Genomic DNA, 19870 nt, shown 5'->3' with positions numbered 1-19870 from the left:
ATTTAAAGGCATTTCTTTCTGTCCACATCACAGTTTCTGGAAATATTTTGCTACTTTGCAAGTCAAGTCATGTCTCACAATTCAATTCTTTGATTGGTTCTAGGCCATTTAAGTGTTCCTTTGAACAGCTGTCCAGGAAGAAATAAAATTCAGGCAAAAGAAGTTTCTTTCTGCTTCCAATGTCCTGGGATTTGTTAGTAATATTTTAATAGGAGAGAGATGTTTTTAGATTTGCTGAGGCCTCATGGGAACCCTGTACCCCACAGGAGCCCTGGTTCAAGCTTGGTTATACACAACATCATGGTAGATGTTGAAGATGGAAGGAAAGGAGAGCCCCGGCTGAGAATGCCAAAGAGCCTCAGAATGACCTACAGGCATATTCTGGGGCTCGGTCAGCCTTCCCACCCAGGCAGGAAGCTGCGCCAGGTGATCGTCTGCCAGGGCAGCTGCTGCTCACTGCTTCAGTGCACAATGTGCCTTGACATTCCTGCCTCTGGCACCAGCCCTTAGTGCCTGGGGATGGGGAGGACTCCCGTCAGCCACCGCTCTGCCTTTCTACTGGGTGCCAGTTTGATGCTCTCCTTTCGGCTCCAAAGGAAACTCCAACACGCAAATAAGCCCAAGGAAATGAAAAAATGAAACGGTGTGTGACAGTTTCTAATTACTGCATAAAAACAACATATGGAAACTTCATTGTCCATTTCATCCCTCGATGTGTACCATCAAGGCAGATCGCTTTTATTCCATCATTCTCTTGAGCCATTTGAGCTTGCTTTATTTCAAAAAGGAGATTTTGTTTTGTAAAAATTTAATGGGAAGATGGCATTTCTTTTCAAATATAATTTGGCCACCACGATCATTGGTAGGGTTTTCATAATCCCACGCTGTCTAGTTCCCTACTTTTATTTTCATTCTATTATAGTCATCTAGTTGTATTCCCTAGAGTTGTTCACAACATGGATTGAAACTGCCCATTCTTCAAAAGTTTAAATTAACTACCACTAAGTATCCACGAGAATGCTCCAGTGGGTCCCTAATCACTTACGAGGGGAGGCAGGAGGATTTAGGCAGCCTGCTGGAGTCTGCTCAACTCTAAGTGTCCTATGAGCATATGGATAAGAGAAATAAGAAAAGTCAAGCACACTGCTTCATTAACCTAAAACACAACAGCGGGATAAGAAAACAAGTTAATTCAAGCAATGTGTTGAGGTTGAAAAGACTGGTTAAAAATAGGGAGACAGGGAGACTGGAGGCTGCTTTGTCTTGGCTCTACCTGTGTGATAAAAGTAAGCCCTTTGCTGTTTTCCTCTTGGTGTTTTTAAAAGGGATCAAGGCAGTTCCCCTTCTAGCTCACCTTTTCTCTTTCCTGCTCCCTCAGACTGCTTGAAATGATTTAAACACTCTTTGTTTTCTCCATGGCCCAAGACACTGCTTTGCAAAGGTTGCTGGGATTTTGAATGCTCACCTTGGAGTAAAGTTTAAAAGTGCAGGCATCACCGAAGAAACCAGACATCCATCAAATACCCATTTGCTAAAAGCAAAACCTTCCAGTTTCTCCTCTTTTCCCGCTGGCCACAGAAGCACAGTCAGTTAATGAATCAGAAAAAAGCTGGTTACCAGATGTCCTGGCTTATTAACACGCACATCGCATTCTGTAATGGCATTCACCAAGCAAGCTGTGTAGAACCCAGACACTGCAGAGACAAAGTTTTCTCTGATGGGCTCTAAAGTGTGTGTGTGTGTGTGTGTGTGTGTGTGTGTGTGTGTGTGTGTCTGTGTCTGTGTCTCTGTGTGTGTGTGTGCTGGTCAATTTCAAGAATCGGGGCTTCACACGTCCATTCAAGCCTTTGTGGGCACATTCTGTGGAAGGGGCATATAGATCTTGGCTTGGTCACAGAGACCCTCTCCAAGGTCACCATGTCCCTATCTGCCCTTCCTTGAATCTGAGCAGAACTGCCGACATGGCCTCTTAAATGTTGAAAAGAAAGGCTGCTAATAAACTTAGGGACAATGCAAAGGAGAAGCCAATTCGGTTTGATTGGTTTTCACCACAGCTAATTTTAAAGCCACCCATTGTTCAGCTCTGCAGTCTAATTTTATGTTAATATCCTGAAAGTTGTCAAATCTTGGCAAAACCTATGCATAAATTACATAGAAAGTGGCTCACAGGAGGGGGAAAAGTAATGACTGTCATGGTTAGCCAAAGCCATTAATAGTCTGACAAGCAATAATAACCCAGGAGTTCTGGTCAACTGCTGCAGACATCTGTGAAACTTTTGCAATTAATATCTTTTCTTTTTCTGTTTTTTTTTTGGGGGGGGGAGCATAGGGGTGCTTAGAAGAGGTTTCCTCTAAGAATAACATGTAACTGACTGATCTTTATCAGTCTGCCTGCCAGGGATGGACTTGTCCTCTCTCCTGGTTGACCACAGCCCTGCTTTTCATAAAGCCACGTTTGTTTGTTTGTATGTTTAACATTTGTTTGTATCACATTTTGGGGATAAGAATTAATAGTTTTCAGAAAATGGCATATGGCTCTCTAAACAGTGAAAAAAAATATAAGATGTTTTTGTCTCAAACTCAGTACTGGGTTGGAGTTCCCTCCATGCTTAGTACTTGTTAGATAGGGAGAGTCCTGAAGGCTCTCTTCAATGAGGCACCCTTGATCACAGGTCTTTAGGTCGGTTTCTTGTTGTGCCATTCACTCTACCTCCAGCTCTCTCCCTCCCCAACACTCCCTTCTTCTCTCCCACTTCTCCTTTTGTGATGGGAGGGGATCAATCTGATTAATCAGTGCTTGTTGCCCAGTGGTTAAAAGATTTTGAGTCTCACTGCTATGTATGTGTTCATGTATAACAAACATGCATGCAGAATCTATTGTTCATTTCCAATAATGGAATCAGCTGTTTCTGGCTATACCTAGGATATTTCTCCACAACTGTTATAGCTGATTTAGCCAGCACAGTGGCGAGTAGGAGTAGATATGCAAATATTATTCTCTAAGTAAGTGATGGGTGGGTGGACAGATGAATGGCAGGCAGCAAGGCTCATTTCTATGTTGTCATTACTATTGTAGCTTCACTGTGAGGGACTTTTTCCTCTGCTGTAAACTGTTGCCTGTGTGTAGGGTTTCACACAGAATATTGACAGGATACTTAGTAATGGTTGGTTGGTCAATGGCTAGAACCAGAGGGAGCAGGAAGAGATGAGCAGAGCTGTGATAAGAAATGGCCCTGGAGTCACGCTATGATTGAAACTAGAGTCTCTCCTCCAGGTACCTGGAGACAAGTGGACAAGGGAAAGAGACTGCTATTGGTGTGGTTTAAGATGGTCACTTGTGAGGGAAGGGTGAGAAGGTGGGAGCAGAGCTAGTGAGGGAGATCTTTCAGCAATGAGGACAATGCTAAGACAAAGAGCAGAGTTTCCCCATTGGGTGACAGACCATGAGGGTCAAGCAGATCTGATTCAGCATGATGTTTAGCTTTGAATGAATCTTGGAGGCTTTAATGAGGACAGGAGATGTAGCAACAGCTAGGTTGAGGACAGAAGGAAGGGACTGCAAAATCCCATGGTCAGCAACAGTATGTTCTCTGGACACCATCCTCGAGAAGTGATGGAGTCCTTCATCAAACTGTTTCCAATGGTCAAGAATGAATCCAACAAGTCAAACCAGACAAAATGGAACCTAACAAATGCTTCTTAACTGTAAATAAAAAAAAGAGAAGAAAAAAGAAAAAAGAAAGAAAAAGAAAAAAAAGCCTTCTCTTAAATGAATCATCATGAAGGAAGTTAGCTAAACTGTATAAATAACAAATTAGTCATGTGGATTTAAGAGAGTTTCCTATAGACTCAGAGTTCTGCTGTTTCTTAAGTGCATGTTGAATGAAATGTTCAACCTGACCTTACTTATCTCCCTTCCCTAAATATTATAGTAATGTACAGCAAAAAAGAAAGTGCAATTCATGAACTAAAAACATGTGCACACAGCCACAGCCATCAACTCATGTGGATGACACCCCAGGCTTGTTCCAACAAATCAAGACGAAAGCAAGGGCTGGCATGGGAGCTCATATAAACACCAGTTGTCTGAAAAGCAAGTTTGCTGTCATCTTGGGACACATCATTTTTAGAAACAATGACCCATTTGGCAGCCCCACACATGTTCCCGTCAATGAGAGCCTTCCAACATCCACGCCTTACTTTATTTAGGTTTGGGATTTTTGTGGATATAAATCTTTAGCAGAGTTAGTCTAGAATCCTAATTCCACTTGGTGTTACTCATTCTATCCACACCATTCCCCTCTTGTGTCTTCTGTTACAAACTCTTGATTCACCTCCTCAGAGTCCTTGTTTGGGCACCTCATCTCAAATAGCAGCAGTGGAGAATGCCTAATTATTTCACTGTTGAACTTGAACAGCTGTCCTCGATGGTCTATTTAACAGTGCTAGTGCTCTGGCTGTTGAAAACAGCCTTTGTTGCATAAAGGATGTGATTTTCTCATTAGAAACACGTCCTTTTAACCTAAGCAACATCTGAACGATTCTGAGTTAGATTTGTGCAAACTACCAGGGTCTTTCTTTGCATTATCATTTGAATTTCTATTGATTATTTCAGTATTTTAAAGAATAGATAAGTACCCCCAAAATGTGGGACTTGTTCTCCTTGTCTCCAAAAATCTGGTAGCATCATCACCCTTGGTTTCATTTTGAGACTTTAGATAATTCTAAGTGTACAGTTAGATTGTTCTAGAATATGTGAATTCATTAAGCCACATGTGTGGTTTTATAGAATATCTAAGCTATCTCGTTCCATAAATACATACATACATACATATATATATGTATATATATATATACATACATGTACATATACATGTATATATATATGTGTGTGTGTATATATATATACATATATATATATATATGTATATATATATATACATGTCAGGTTGAAAGAGTGTCTGAAAAATTAAATACATGTCCTTTGAAAAGGAATTGCACACTAAATCTAAGTAGGATCATAGAGGAGTAGAGCTGCCTGAGAACAGCTCTTTGTGAGAGGGTATGAGGAGGGCAGCCATGCCTTTAGGGGCGAAGGGGCCCTGTTTCTAAGAGAGTGCTTTGACTTCTGATTCCTGGTTTCATCCATTTCTTTATTCTTAGGGACTTGTTTCACTGTCACTTGTCCTCAGAATTTCCCTGATAATATTACTTCAACTGTAGGGCACTGATTCATGTTTTCTTCATCCTAGGATCTTTTACAACCAGTAGTCATAATGATTCCTCCCTGGTATTTTAATCAATAGACAGGGAAGATTGCTTTATTTTGCATTGCATCCACACTTACCATTTTATTTCTAACTTGACAGGAAGTAAATACAGTTTTTTTACAACATTACAAGAGGATGTCACTGGACACACTTCTGTTCTCGGTCATATGCTTCTCTTTCACAACACATCTCATTTATTAGCACACAATCTTTAAATACTGGCTTGCCTGAAAGCATTAAAAATGACAAATCTGAAGAAAATTAATCAATTATACCCTCTAATAATTTGCAGAGATTTACACAGGCCAACTAAAATAATAAACACTTCAAAGTCATTCTGAATGATTTGCATGTGTGGATTATTTCTTCTGGATCCCAAACATCTTTTAGGAAAATTCTAAAATGTATTTCCTAATTTCAGAGTATAGAATAAAATAAAACAAAGCAAAACAACATTTGCTTAGTTTTATTTGCCTATGAAGAATTAAGCTTAATTTTTAGTATTTGTAAATAAATATTTAGGAAAACAAATATGCAAGGGTGTTTTACAGCATTCATTAATATGTATTGTTAAGTCTGTGAATACTCTGAATATATGGCAACAGAGTTATATGTGTAAAAACATCCTTTTGAAAATTCAGTGCATTTAAAGTAAAATGCATGGAGAATTTACTGTAAGAGAATGAATAACACTTTTTTTCTTTAAGATAAATGAGCCAGTTTATAACTTGTCAAGGGTCAACAAGGGTCAACTTTGCCAGGCCAAATGCTCTGAGAAGTCTGGAGAAAAATCCCATTACAGAATGGCTATTTGGCACAAAGGGGCTATTGATTTATAAAGCACACAATCTCTTGCTTCTCTGCTTTACATTTTGAAAAATCTTCTGTAATTGTTTTATTCTGAAATAATTAAAGCAGCAAAAGTGGTTGGAATGTAGTGGAAGTGAAAAGCTTACCTGTGGACCTGGGATCAGTGCTTGAGAAGTTCAAGGTTATTTATTTGTGCTTAGCTGTAACTCCTTACCCTCCCCCTGGCTGTGATAAAGGACTAGAAGCTGCTGAAGCACTTCAGAAGTCCTTTTCTATTTCTTCTTCAGAAACCAATTTCTTTCCAGAATACATAAGCCAGCAACCTTTGTAGTTAGGTAGGCCAAAATGACCAAGTCCTGGCCTGTGAGAATTTGATTTCTGCCTAGCCCATGTAAAGTCAGGGGTATCTAGCTTTTTGATTCTTCTTCCTGAGGTTTGGGCTGCAGATGTGACGATCAAAGCTCTGGTTGCCATTTGGAACTATGATGCAAACTTGAAGATGGAATAAGAGCCACAAGAGGAGAAGCGTGCGTAGAGAGCTAATGACCATGGTGCTGTTGTTCCTTCATGCACTGCTGGACTCCAGAACCTTCATTTTGTTTTTGTTTGTTTGTTTGTTTGTTTTGCAGTCACTATTATTATGGATTTTCTCTTCTATGATCCAAGGTGTTGAAAGGGAAACTTTCATCTCTGTTTTGCTATCACTGGGCAGAGCAGAATGGCTGTGAGCATGCTTCTTTGCAACAGGAACCTTGGGCAGCTGGATCACGTGTGGCAGGACATGATATTATCTTGAAATAAAGGCTTTTCCAGCCACCATTCATGTTATTTTTATATCATTTTTAAGTTTAATTATACTGCCTACAATATACTGCAGACTGTGTGTGTGTGTGTATGTATGTGTGTGTATGTATGTGTGTGTGTGAGAGAGAGACAGAGACAGAAACAGAGATAGAGAGAATGCATATGGTACTGTTATTGCTGTTGGTATGGGGATAAGAAGACTGAGCCAGTTAGGAAGCTTAAATGCTACAGAAATTAACCTCTAGTACTAGCCTCTGCTCAATCTGAATGAGGATCTAGTCATTTCCTAGGACTAGATTTTCTCTCATTAGAATAGTAGCTTTCATCTGTTAACCATTGATACTCTAATTCAAGATGAAACCTCCAAAAATGAGGTTGGGTTTGTAATCCTGCCTTGTCCTGTCTGAACAGATTTTAGCCAGAGAGCCCTAGGGAACAGAACAATTCCTCATACTCAATCGATATTCCTGTCTTCCTGGGAGATAGAGGACAGGATGGGTCAGATGAAAAGAGCATGGCAATGATAAAATGTCATGCCACTGTGTGGAGACAACCCACTGTTGACCATTGCTCTTCTGGACTCCTCTTCTGGGTCTGGCCAGTAAGGTGCTGAGCCCTGATAGACAAGGTCTTTGCAGTTCTATTTTGCTTTACAATTGTAAAATGTAAGAGAGAGCTCTATTATTATCTTAAGGTGAAATAATAATTCTCAAGAACTACCAGTTTTTCCCTCTATGCTTCCTCTTTTTTTGTGTTAACTGTTTCTTACTTGCATTGAACAATACTATACTATACATACAATAACAGATAATTTGATTGGATATATCCTATGTATCAGTCAGTGTATTGTAATCTAAGTACAGTACAAAAATTTTCCCAATATTGGAAGCCTATACTATCACTATATATATGTATATATATGTATATATATATATACACACACACATAAATATATATATATTAAAAATATCACTTTTATACCCTCTCAACTATGGGTCAAAAGGTAGATTAGCCCATGCCATCTTCATCTAAGGCTAATGACACATTTTCTCTTTTGGACATGACTACCTTTGTGGTGGTGAGGTCACTGACTGACTTTTTTCCTCTCATCTATCTTTAGGTAGAATAAGATATGCGTTCAAGATGAAAATCAATAGGTAGAATGATGTACCACACACAGAGGCATGGAAAAAACAAATATTTTAACAACAAATGGGGTAATCTATAATGATCTTGTTAACAAGCCAAATAGCTAGATAGTTCAAGCCAAATGAAGGAAACTTCTAGTTTCTCCAATAGACCATGTGTCCTTTCACTTTCAGCCTGTTGCTCTGCATTAATCTTCCTGGGATCTCTTGTGCCTTTTTCTTCATAGGAATAGTGTACTGTCTCAGAATAGTCTGCACATATTCTTTGTGTGAGATGGTGTGCATGAATGAGTGTGTGTGTGTGTGTGTGTGTGTGTATGTGTGTCTCACAGCATGTGTGTAGAGCTCAGAGGACTGCCTCTGGGTGACAGTCTTGTCTTCCACCTTGTTTATGTCAGGGTTCCTTACTGCTACCAACTCCAAGATGGCTGGTTTGTGAGTTTAACCGGATCACAGACTCCTATGCTGTTCCCAGGGATCCTCGGAATCCCATCCTTGGTTGATAGCCTTATCAAGCAAGATCTTTACCAATGAACCACTTCTGAAGCCCTGTACATCTTATGGGTGGTAGCTTTACTTGCATCCCTAACCTGTTGTAATTCCAGGTCCTTCCACAGTTGCCCAGTTCACATACTTCCAACTCTATAAACGTTTCTTGCTGTCACCCTCCCTCCTCTACCCTGTCTCTTTCCTCCCATCCCCTCTCTTCTCCTTCTCCCTCTTTTTCTTTTCTTCTCCTTCTAAGGCAAGTGCATGGAAATCACACATGGCACATGGAAAACTAATATTATTGCATGAAAGTTGTTTTGAGCTTGATAAAATTGATTACTGTTGCTTTAGAAGGAGCTATGAAGAAAAAAAAAAGACTGTTAAGAATTCATTGACAGCCATATTGTCTGTCATTTTGAATGTCTAACAAGTGAAGGGTTTTGCTGGCTGTAAGACCACACAGTACTTGACAGCCATGTTCTGAGAGATTCTCAAGGGAGGTTGTAGGAAAGGGCACAAAAATAGATAGGAATTTGAGAGATGTGCTAGGTTACTTTGAGGTGGCTTAGAATGGTTTCATATAAACAAACAAGTGCTTTTGAGGCTAAATATGATTCCTGGGATAACATACTAATAAATTATAATTATAATTTAACTTAAATATTTTTATATAAGTATATACATATATAAGTATAATTATATATACTTGTACTTTCAGTAATGCCAGTAGGAACTATAATTATTCCTTCTTTCATTTGTTTATTGCTTGTTTACCTCCCTTAATATAATGACTAAAAGACAGAAAAATATATTAAACATTTTGATTAGTGTATATGAGTAGCTGTTAGAAAATGCCTGTGTTTATATGCTGCATTTACACGTCTTTGGACTAGAATAAGCAAACAGGATGAACAGTGCAACCTTGTGTACAATTAACACATCTTAAAGATTAATACAGCCAAAAAGAGATCAAAGAACAAAGGAAGGAAGACACAGGGGTCATTCCTAGCAGGGACCTAGAGCAAAGCCTGCTGTATAAAACAGGAGAACTTACACCACCAATAATGTTTTGAGCCTTTCTTCACAGCCTAACACAGGATTCTATACACTAGTTTCACGTCAGGCTCATCTGAGTCTCTTAAAGGTCTCTAATTCCTTACCCTGGTCTGGAGATGGAACAATGGATTTTCTGAACCATTCACAGGAATGTAGAGTGTTCCACTGGAGACATAAATTGATAATGTAAATAACTGGGCAGTGATTATTAGTCAAACAATTTAAAAATGAACTTGCATCTAATAGCACTCAAGGGTCAAACTCATCTGGCCAAAAAGAATGTTTATGATGTACAAAGCTTTCAACTATCCAATGGAAAGCTGCTGACAGCAAATCTCCTCCAGAGGAATAACTATCTGGGACAACCTCTCTCCTTTTCTCTCTTCTCTCTGTCCCTATGTCCCTCCTTATCCCTCTCTCTAAAGGGCCTTGTATCTTCTAGGCAAGTCCCCACCACTGAGCTATGTGCCCAAGCCAGGCAGTGAGACTTGAAAAGGGCAAACGAGCAAGACAAGGACATCATGTGGGCAGGAGCACAGGATGAACCTTGCTGGGGGAAAGTGTCCTCAACACAGAGCACAGAGAGAAGGCAGCATGGAGATACTGAGAGTATATGTAATCTTCAGGAGGATTGGGGGACATAAATACTAAACAATGAATGTTAAATCCTGCCTTTAGTGGGGGCATTAGAGAAAGAAATTTTGTGAGGAGGTCTTCCCCTTTTTCAAGTATACAATTCGACATAAAACATATGGGGGGGAGAACATTTACCCACAATTCTTTGCTTTGCCTCTTTCAACAATGCTGTGTATCCTATTCAATCATGGTGCTTTCCATTCCAATGACTTACAATGCTCAGGTGCTTGATGAAAGCTTTCATTCTGTAATCTCTTTTACATAAGGTACTTGTCAGAATCAAATGTAAGTAAGTGACACTGATACTTTAATCTTTCCCAGCAATGTTATCACTATACACTGGTAACTAAAAAAATTATTCTGTGCTTTTCACACTTTTAAAGGTGATGGGTATTAGAGACATATGGAAGCTGATTGGAGCCAGCTAGCTGCCTTTGGAACCATATAGTGTCATTGATGGTCAAGGCCTTGTGGCTGACATCTGTTTTCAGTGTCAGGGTTGTTAGTACTATCCTAGGCCCATTTTCAAGATAACACTATGTGAATGTTTCTTTGCCTGACTCTTGAAGGGAATGGTTTTGGCTAGGCTGGGAAATTTTGTAAAGTTTCAAATGGAAACAAGGCTTTGAACACACTCTCAATCTCTGCTTCCAACCACGGGGGATTTAGGATTAGTGTTACCACTAAAAACTACCCTTAAATAAACATCTCCTTTCTTTATTCAAAGTGATATTTTATTTGACTTTTTTCCCATATCATTTTCTAAATTGGGTTATTTAAACTCATTAGGAAAGTTGCCTTATGGAATGTTAGCTTGAGTCTTGTGTGCTTTTATATTACATCAGAGTTCTCTGATGCTATGCAGTACTTTTCTCTGAGATTAGAAGATTTTCTCAAGAAAATCTTTTTGAACCAAAGGATGATTCAGGGGAGATAAGACAAGAGGACATCTCTAAGGAGCAATCTCAGTAAGATGAAAGGAGACCACCACAACAGGATGTTCTAAGAGGAAGGGAAATTCTGTAAGGAGGAAGTAAACAACACAATAGCTTCAGGAAGTCACTGAAATTGATCAGATTCACTAGATTTCCCCAACTCCCTAGATAGACTTCTGAGCTATCTGAAAGAAACAGGGACAAAGCAAACTACCTGGAAAGGATATTCTCCAACCTTTGAGCTACTTGTATGCTGTTTTCTGCTCTAGAAAGTAACTCCTTGTCCATAGTCCTGTAAGTGACCTCAATAAAAGTCATTGCATCACCACCCTGGACTTTGGTGGTCTTGTCATTGGTTCCCTATCTGGAGTAAGTAGAATTTTGTTTACATATTGTTAGGAACAGTATCACACAACATCAAATAATGACAACAGAAAGTAAGTTTTGTAGGAGCTTGCAGGATTTGAGAAGTAAATAGTGGTCTATCTTTGGAATAAGCAGGTCTTTTGTTCATTGACCACAATGAACAAAATGAGGCTTTGAAATACTCTAATGAGAACTCAGAGGAGAGAGCTTAGTTGCTTGAGTTTGAGCAAAAGTCTACCAGAAGCTAGAGGAAGAAATAGAAAGGAAGTACCTAGCATATTTACCCCAGAAGAACTGTGCACAATGGGGAAAGCAATATTTCCAAAGAAAACTAAGTTCTGTGAACAGAGAACAGATGCTGGATGGTCAAAAGCTAATAATGTCCACATCCATATTATTATTATTATTATTATTATTATTATTATTATTATTATTATTATTATGGTATAGACTATCAAAATTGGTTGCCCGTTGGCAGGACTTTACTACTAAAGAAAAATTTTCCAAAATAAAATAGCAACTTTTTTTTTCTAAAAAAAAGTTGATATATTTATGGTAAAACCAAACAAAAGAATGAAACCTTCATTTCCTGGAGTGGGCTATACTTTAATAAAGTATATAGTATTATATACTTTAGTATCATGAACGTTTTTGTTATTTCCCGTTTGAGATTCTGGAAGTAGCTTGGAATGGATGCATCCACAGGTTCTTGTTTGCCTACTTTGTGGGTTAGGCTATTCCTGCTTTGCACTGTTACTTATTTATTTATTTTATTAGGAGACAATTTTGAATTATTACCCATCTGACATGATAGGTAGAGAAGGCTAGGTTTCTAAGAACTTCCAACTACAGAAAATACATTTGGTGAGTTGTGGAGTGATTCCTACGTGATTCTTGTTTTCAAATTTAAATGTGGTCATCATAATCTTAATGGTTAATTGTTGGTTATCACAGTGTTCTGAGATAACCAACATACAGTTCATGAGGTCACCTAACCATATCCTATTTTCAAAACATACATGCCAATCATTTAAGACACTATGTGACTATGTGTAACCAATGAAGAGGAAGTTACCACCACTCTTTCATCCCTTCCTGCTCATCTTTGTGTCTGCTGTTCTCATCTCTCTAAATCTGGATCTCAAATTTGGTACAGTGTTCCTCCAGAAGCATTTATTTCCCAGCCTGCCCCTCTATCAAGTCATCATAGTCTCCTCTCATTTCCTTAAACAAAGTCCCCCGACAGGCTACCTGAGTTTGTGCTTACTGCTTGTTCCTTCTCCAGGGCTCTTTACTTTCATGCTCCATGATGACCTCCTTCCACTTTATGACAGAGTTTCGTCTCTTTTAATCCTTTTTAAAGACACTTTTCTGAGTTCTTCAAACTAAGTAAATCACTCTACCAATCCTAGACTCCTCTAGAGCACAGATCCTATCTCTCTTTCACAATTTTCATTGAATTTTAGGATTTCATGTCTCTGTCCCTCATCTCACATAAAGGTAGTAATATATCTTCCGTGTTTGTGTGTGTGTGTGTGTGTGTGTGTGTGTGTGTGTGTGTGTGCGTGTGTGTGTCTGTGCTGTTATATGCCAGTTCATGTGCCTATGTGAATGCAGATGGATGCTAGGGCACATCATAGGTTGTCTTCATTTATTACCCTCTGTCTTATTACCTAAAGACAAGGCCTCTAATTGAACCTGAAACTTGCCATTTTGGCAAGGCTTTCTGGCCAGTAAGCTCTCATGATCTATCCATTTCTGTCTCATAAAGCTGGAGGGCCATAGGCACACATAGCCATACCCATCTTCTTAGAAGTACAATGACAATTCCAACTTAGACCCTCGTGTTTGCAGAGCAAGCATTCTTACACACTGACCATCCTCCCACCTCTTCACCTTCCTGTCATTCACACTAACTTGATTGTAGATGATTGAAAGTGATTACTGATTGAAAGGTAATGAAAGTTTTGTGGGCATCCAGCCATAAGTCTCAAAGTCTTTGGATATCTAATAATATGTTTATTTTTAATAAAATGTTCACGATTTAGGGGTCATGTATATAGAATGAGCCCCACTTTTACTAGAAATAGTAAATTGAATTTTATAGTTCTGTTTGCATCTCCTCACTTTAGTCTGATTTGTATATTGGTCTTTATAAATGTAAATTGATGTCTTATGTTATCTAGGGAAGCTGAGACTAATCAAAACCCCTGTGTTCTAAAAATCCATATTTATTATTTAAATTACATATAATTCTGTTTATTTTAACAATGTTTTTCTGCATGCAGCTTTGAATCTCATTGACTACATGTCCATTTCCCACCCCAACTCATCTCATAGTATTCACAAGAGTGTTTCGTTTAAAAATGCACAAAGGTATCTTATTAAATAATGTCACAAACATGAAGTTCATTATTATGCAAATGCCATCCTTGGAACAGATTTGTTAATTGCAACTCATTTGCATAATTAATGAACTCCCAAATGAATTATGCCTTTGCAGATTTGTGCAGCATTGTTTTAAAATAAATTATAAAATACATGTCAAAGGAAGAGTGCTTTCTGGGTTCCCATAGCATTGTTTGAAAATTAATTACCAAATGCTTGTCAAATTAAAATGAGTTTGTAGTTTTTACAATGTTATTTTTAAATTAATCACAAAATAAAATGTCACTGCATTAAAGTAAACAGCATGTTTTTTTTTTCTCAAAGAACACAAAAAAACAGCTTTTTAAATTCAATTACATCATTTAGTGTAGTGCATATACTGCTTTATTCATTTCATCCCTACACTGTGGTGTCACAAAGTTGGTAGTTGTTAGCATGTTAATGTTTTGGTAAATTGAGATTTAATTTAATTTTATCGTGTAGCTTACTTTATACAGTGGATGATTAATGCATTGCCCGTGAGCTCAGTATGGATTTGTTCATGATAAATTGGAGTTCCAGGAAACATTCAAGGTCACTTAAATATGAGGTATAAACAGTATTCCTAAGATTTATTTAATTGGCATTTTGACCGCTGTCAGTTAAAATGATTAAAAGCACATGGCTCGGATCTCTCTCGTTCTTCCTAATACAGTGGGAGGATTCCTTTCCTTGATGAAGGGAAGGCTTTGGCAGCTTCACACTAAGTTATTCACTCTGCAAAAACCTTCTGTTCTTAGAGAGGAGTCAGGCTTTTCTCTAGTTCTAAAGCCAACAGAAGTCCATTACTCAGCTGGAAATCAGGACGGAAGCACCACCAGTCTACCTACAACATGACTTAGCTAAAATAACGTGAGAACAATAGATTTGAGAAAGAATGAAATATGACAGTCATCATCATCACATCCTCTATAGTCATGGAGAATAACTAAAAGCAAGCTCCACACTCACTGAAGAAAGGTTTTTTTTTAAGTCCTTGTATCTACTCTGCTCATCCATCACTCTCCTTAGCCTGTAGTCTAAACAAAATCAATTGTCTGTGGTTAATAACTGCATTCTCTCAGTTCTTGACCATGGAATGCAAACCCCTGGGGGAAGGTCTTTGTCTGACATGATTACAACTATGCAAATTGAAACCAACTAGACCATAATTCTTAAGTTAAACGATAAACTATGTTGTCTCTGTTTTTCATTCTGAGTATGGTTGCCTTTTCAGGCCCCTGTGAGCCTTTCCTTGCTGCCCTTTCAGGAGACTGATAAGCAGATCGGGCCTTTTTGAAGAGGCAATACCCCTTCTCCAGCAGGCCTGGTGTGTGAATGAGAGCCCAAGTGTTTTGTGCAGATACATAGATGTGACCTTTTGCCATTTCCTGTTTTATTCTGGCATAGATGTAACTCAAAGGCTTAGAACACATGTCTTTGTCACAATCAAATGAGAACATTGCTTTTGTCTGAGTCTTGGTGCCACACACAGACATACTGTTTTGTTGTTTAAGTGCTGTCAGACACTGCAAACTGACACCCTTCTTTCTAGTTCTATGTCACTGTCTTACAAGTAGAAAACAATAAACCATCCCCAGGTAGTCAGACTGCTTCTGAAGTAAACATTCTAGTGGAGCAGTAAGCACTTGCTGGGAGTGTGGGCGAGCTGCAGCTTGCTGTTAGAGGTTGCCCACTGCACTGAAGGAAGCTCTCAGTAAGAAGTTTAGATGTAGCCTGTGTTCTTTAAGGAACTAAGGTCTGTAGAGAGCAGTTACTGAGGTTCTGTCCTTTGGGAAAAGTTCCTGTTGGGAATGAATGTTGTTATCCTTGACTCAGTGTAAACTTTGGTTTCAGAAAGGTTTTTAAAAATCTTTTCTTGCTGGGCAGTGGTGGCACCCGCCTTTAATCCCAGAACTTGGGAGGCAGAGGCAGGTGGATTTCTGAGTTTGAGACCAGCCTGGTCTACAGAGTGAGTTCCAGGACAGCCAGGGCTATAAAGAGAAACCCTGTCTCGAAAAACCAAAAAAAAAAAAAAAAAAAAAAAAAAAAAAAAAAAAATTTTCTTGATATAGTTATCATGGTCACTTTTACTGTAAGCTCTATTGATTTCTGTATTTTTTCCAGAGACATAGGTAGATAGTGTAGCCAACAAATCAGTATCCAGACACCTTCATTTAAATCAATAAAATTAAAGAGTTCCCTCCAATACAGGTTCTCTTCTTTTCTCCTATTTTTATGTTAACCTATCTGATTGATACAATTAATTGTACATGTTCAAGGTATAAAATTAGCTTGATGTATATATATGCATATATATATATATGTTATAATGATAACTGTAATTAAATTGATTAATACACTTACCCCTCCACAGTTAACTTGTGAGCATCAGGAGGAAGGATAAGCCACTTAAAGTCTGTTCTAATGCCAAAGTTCAAGTAAGTAGTATAGTAATATCACTTATAGCTACATACATACAATGGAGTATTATTCAGCCACAAAAAAAAGAGGAAATATGCCTTGGAGGGAAAAAAAAAACATGTGATGTGAGATAAGCCAGGCACACAAAGACAAACAGCACATGGTCTCAGTTATAGTTAGAAACTAAACAGCCAGTTCATGAACTTGACATAGAAACCCAGCTGCCAGGGGAGAGATGGGGATGCTGGTGGAAATACATAAGCTTACTATTACAGAGCAAGTAAGTTCTGGGGCCTACTTTACACTGTCATGGCTTTCTAAATGAGTTCTAGTGTTAATTTATACAGAATGTGCTGTGCACTGGCTTTAAGGGGATCCTTTAGCTTTTCTTTTAAATCCCCTTGAAGGCCATTTCAGCCCCTTTAATGTGGGGCCCTACATGGTTTTGAAGTTTTTATAAGACTAAGTTGTTCTAGTAAAGACTAGAAACCATACATATCTAAATTTATTTATCAGTTATTTCTAAAGGGAGTTAGGCTTTTTGTAAAACAAATCTCTTTTTGACATAACAATGTCTGAGCATCGGTCCCCTGGCATCTGTTCTATTTATTCAAGTCTGCTTCTTTCTCCTTCCATTTCTAGGCATTAAATATTTGCTAGTCCAAAACTGATATGTTGAGTATATATTCCAAGCTCCAAGTTGGAAAGCCTTCCATTTCTACTAAAGCCGGGGATCAGAGAGATCTTTATCATTTGACATACAAAAACTCTTTACTAAGAGACCCTTCATAGAAAATAAGATATCTACTATAATGGAAAAACTCTAATATTGTATCTTTATACAATATTGCATATATTTGAGTGACTAGAGACTGGTTTTTCATAAAAGGAATTTTTCTTAATTGTTAAATATTATGTGATCAAAAACAAAATTTCATTTGTATTTTTTCCAGTTAGATACTTAATTTGTCTGGATAAAAAAGAAGTAGAAGGGACATCTGTGGCTTTGACAATAAAGCAAGTGTGCATTGTTTTCTGGTTTGTGTGAATATACAGCACCTATCTTTCTTTCTGAACATTAACTTGCAACTAAAAGATGCACAGACTTATTGAATATTCATGCATGAAATTGGGGATATTTCTTTCCTAAGGTTCAAGATGAAGCACATCATTGATGTATGTCCACTATGACATGATCTGGCATTCTTTGTAGTTATTCTTAATTAGAAATAAAATATTAATTCATTCAAATTTGTGTATAGAATGTATGTGGAGGAGGAGAGAACTCAGCAAGGTATGTGGTAACAGAATGTTAATTAATCTCTTTTAAAGAGAAGCCAATTGAATTTGAACGGCAGGAAGGTCTGTCTCTAATTCCCTCTGTGATTCAGGAGAAGGAATTCACAGTGACTACTACTCACTGGAAAAGCCGAAAGACCATCTCCTATGCTAGTCCAAAATGGGTGGAATGCTTCTTTTTCTCATGGGTTGAACAGTGAAACTGAGCTGGGCAGTGGCTGCACACACCTTTAATCCCAGCACTCAGGAGGCAGGGGCAGGCAGATCTCTTGAGTTGCAAAGAGAGTTATAGGACAATCAGAGCTACACAGAAAATACCTGTCTTGGGAAGAGAGGGCTGCGGGGAGGCAGAGAGAGAGAGAGAGAAAGAGAGAGAGAGAGAAAGAGAGAGAGAGAAAGAGAGAGAGAGAGAGAGACAGAGAGAGAGACAGAGACAGAGAGAGACAGAGAGAGAGAGACAGAGAGAGAGACAGAGAGACAGAGAGACAGAGAGAGAGAGAGAGAGACAGAGAGAGAGAGAGACAGAGAGAGGGACAGAGACAGAGACAGAGACAGACAGAGACAGACAGAGAGAGACGGAGAGAGACGGAGAAAAAGACAAGACAGAGAGAGACAAAAACACAGAGACAGAGACACAGAAAGAGTCAGAGACACAAAGACAGAGACAATAGGAATCATTCCCTGAGGTTACAGGAGTTTCCGATTATACTGAGTTTTAGGAACAAGACCCTGATACTTCTCCTCATGTGATTTTGGTCTTTGGGCCCATGGCATGCAATTTCAGTTTCCTTTCTTAACAGAAGCCCAATTCTTAAACCTTGAATAGCTGCCAGGTTTCCCTGCTGAGGCTACCCGCTGACTGAAATGAAAAGAGAGTCACCTCCACACCAGTTTGATTTTACAAGTGAGTATTTAGAATCCCATCTTGGCAATACTCTTAAGTTGCTGTTGGGCACCAAGAACTTCTTTAATTAGACTCTATGAATGCTATGATAACTCCAGCCATGACTTTGGCAGCGATGGCTCATGCATGTGAGTCTTCAAAGTTTTGGCTTCTCAGGTTTCGTCTTTTCCCATAGTATGGTGAGCTGATAGCCTGCAAGGAAGATAGGTAATTAAGATAGGCAGTTTTTCTTGAAGGATATTCTGGAAAGAAAGGGTCCTAGCAGAACTTGGAAGGGGAAAAAAAAGAAAAACTGGATTGAAGATAGCCAGTAAACAGGATATCAACATTATTGGAGTTTTTGATGATTCATACATGGCCCTCACCTTACTGCTAACCTTCTTGACCCCCTACAAAATGTGAACAGCAGAAAGGTAGTATACGATTGGTGATTTTCCTGAGCAACCCCCAAGAATTTAGCTTCACTGGCAAGGATGGAACAATTCTATTACGTAAGTTTTTTAAAGGAAAATTTAGCCCTGTGTTTTCTCTTTGTCAAATTACTTTTAAAATTTGTTTTTATTTTTATCTATGTGTCTATGGGAATGTATTCCACACATGTGCAGGTCTCCTCTGAGGCCAGAGGAGAGTGTTAGCTCCCTTGGAGCTAGAGCTACAGGTGTGAGCTTCTTGGTATATGCAATAGGAACCTCCAACTCAAGTCCCATGCAAGAACCAGCTCTTGGCACCCGAGCTGTCAAATCTCCAAGATCCTACTGTGCACACTTTTTTAAAAAGTACTAGAGTCTCAGAGATAGAAGGACCTTGGGCATATCCATCGGGGGACTTTACTCACTGTATCTTTATGTCTGTACTTTTGCCACAGTACTCCAATGGTTGTAAAAAAAAGTAGCCACACCACGTTGGCAAAAGCAGTACTGTGTTGGTATATGCTTCTCAAGGGCCTTTAAAACTTTACCATCTTGCAAGATTTCAACAGAAGGCAGACCTTGGGAGCAAGCTCAGCAGCCAGTATCACAACACCCAGAGGAAGCACCACTCCCAGGTGCTCTGACACGCCCAGGATCGGAGGTGAGAAGGACACAACCACTGTCCCAAAACTGGGAGTAACTGGGACCAGCGGGACCAGGGACACAGGAACTCTGCCAGCCCAGTGGCTCAGGTTCCTTCCAGTCTCTCTGGGCTGGTGCTCTGAGAAGACCTTGGGCACAATCTCTGCAACCAGTCCCATAACACCTAGAGGAAGCTCCACTCACAGGTGCTCTAACAAGCCCAGGATCACAGAATCCCAGAATCACAGGATCACAGAGACAGCTTGACTCT

The sequence above is a fragment of the Mastomys coucha genome, unplaced genomic scaffold, assembly GCF_008632895.1.
Source record: "Mastomys coucha isolate ucsf_1 unplaced genomic scaffold, UCSF_Mcou_1 pScaffold15, whole genome shotgun sequence".
Taxonomy (NCBI): Eukaryota; Metazoa; Chordata; class Mammalia; order Rodentia; family Muridae; genus Mastomys; species Mastomys coucha.
Note: the sequence above shows the minus strand (reverse complement) of the source record.